This window comes from Pinus tabuliformis, chromosome 3_1 (genome assembly GCF_031772625.1).
Source record: "Pinus tabuliformis cultivar Carrire ecotype Pingquan chromosome 3_1, CPIR1, whole genome shotgun sequence".
Lineage (NCBI taxonomy): Eukaryota > Viridiplantae > Streptophyta > Pinopsida > Pinales > Pinaceae > Pinus > Pinus tabuliformis.
The window spans coordinates 388,183,715-388,185,972 of record NC_142301.1 but is presented as its reverse complement, the minus strand read 5'-3'; positions in this window follow the sequence as shown (position 1 = coordinate 388,185,972).

Sequence of the window (2,258 nt, the reverse complement as noted above, 5' to 3'; positions counted from 1 at the left end):
TGGAAGCATGGCTTCCACGAGTGCTGCGACTATGCAAACCCCAACATCGGTGCAAGGGGGAGGAACCATTTCCATCCCCTCCGCTTCCTTGTTTGGATCGTTTGCTAGCACATCTTTGGTTGGGTCTACCTCCATTCCGTCCACGAGTGGAAATGCCCAAACCAATGCTTTTAGTACTGGTTCCTTCCTTTTTGGCACCCAATCACAGGGTATTTCGTCAGTTCCGTTCAATGCCGCTACGTCCATGATGGGCGGATCGGCTTCATTTCAGGGTTTTCCTTTTGGAAGTGGTCATATTCCACATTCCAACCCAACGGTAGGATCCATGCCTTTTTCTTCAATAGGACAAAGCAGCAATCCTTTCCAAGGTTGGAATAACCCTGGGGTTAGTAACGCAGGAACTGCGAATCCATTCATTGGCCAACAAGGAAGTAGGCCATATTCCACGGTTAGCATGTTTCAAAGTATTCCTCCCCTCGCTTCGGCTTGGAACCCATATCAGGGGTTATCGACTCCTTACAATTCTATAGGAGGAAACTTTGCAAGCTATGGAGCTTATACGGCAGGAGTTGGTCAAACTCCGAATTTTGCTGGACCACAAGGCTTGCCCTTTGGTTCAGCTGGTTCTACTGGTCACTTGGGGCAGCCTGGTGCCTCTCAAATCCCAGGACAATCTTTTCAGAACTTGGGGAGTTCTGCCCAGTCTGGGTGGAATCCCCTAGGTCCTCCTAGGCTTCCATTTCTGGCAACGTTAAACTTGCCAGATCTCACTAAGCTAACGAACGACCCTATCAGATACAATCCAGCCTGGCCTCCGGTCCCAACCAAACTCCCTTCGGACATCCCAAAATTCGAAGGGAAGAGTGGTGAAGATCCGGGCGATCATGTAACCACATTCCATTTGTGGTGCTCATCTAACTCCCTCATTGAAGATTCGGTTAGGTTGAGACTTTTTCAGCGCACCTTGACTGGTAATGCGGCTAAATGGTACATAGAGTTGCCAGGGGGCAGCTTTACATCGTTCGCAGACTTAGCTAATATCTTCTTGAATCACTTTCAGTTGCCTGTCCGCTATGATGCCAGAACTGAACTTCTGGCTACCTTTCGTCAGGATAAGGCAACCCACATTTCTGATCACATACAGGAATGGAGACGGAGAAAAAGGCTCATTAAAGCCGAAATCCCTCCGGAGTACCGTCTAGAGTGGTTTTTGAAGTCTTTGCAACCTGAGATCTCCAAGGATGTCTCCATGTCTGGGGTCTATTCTGAGGAGCAAGCCATTTTCAGGGCCCAGCAGTTAGAACTGATCTACTCTCAGTCTGGGATCCTCCAAAAGTACTTGCCAGATGCTCCTGGATCTAAGGTTGATTTAGCTAAGCCAAAGCCAGGTCCGCATGCGGATGGTATCGTGGGGTCTATAGACTCGACTACAGTGAACTTGTTGAATCAATTGCAGCAGTTGTCATTACAAACTGCTCCTAACAACCAAGTCACAATGTCTAATCCTCCTGCTTCCCAAAATTCTTCCATTAACACCGTCCAATCCAATAACCCCAAAGGAAATCAAAATTCCGATGGGAAAAAGAAAGGACGTGGTAAAAAGAAGAACTCGGATGGGAAGCCCGATGCAAATAAATCCGGCAACAACGCTGGTGGTGGTAAGGGTGAGTCGAGAAAGAAAGTCAAGTTTCCTTGCAAGTTATGCAGTGGAGACCATCTAACTCATCTTTGCCCTAAAATCGAAGACGCTCAGCGCTTGTTAGCACAGCAAGGGACTTCTAGTTCGCAAGCTGTGTTGACTAACCCGTTTCCCCAAGGGCAGCAACTTCTTGCTGGCGCGAATTCGAATCCTGGGACCTCCTCAGGGGGCAACCAGGAAGGGGAAAAAGCATCAAATGTTTTTATGATGGGTTCAAACGTTAACGTGACTACTCGGTCACGTGATTATGGTGAAGCCGAAACATCTAAGGATAAAACGGTTCCCGGAAGTAATGACCTTCATATTGAGCGACCTCCTGTTGAGACTGTACCTAGGATACCGAAGGGTTCCGCCAAACGCGCGACAATTAACCCCAATGCTAGAGCTGCTCAAAATTACTCCATTGTGGAGGATTTGGCTCAAAGCCCATGTGCTATGTCCGCTTTGGAAGTTCTCCAGTCGTGTCCGTCTCAGAGAAGTGCTTTACTCTCCGCCATTGGAGCAGTCGATCCAGCTAACTCTCTAGTGCTCTCTTTCGACATGTCAAGTGTCAAAAAGA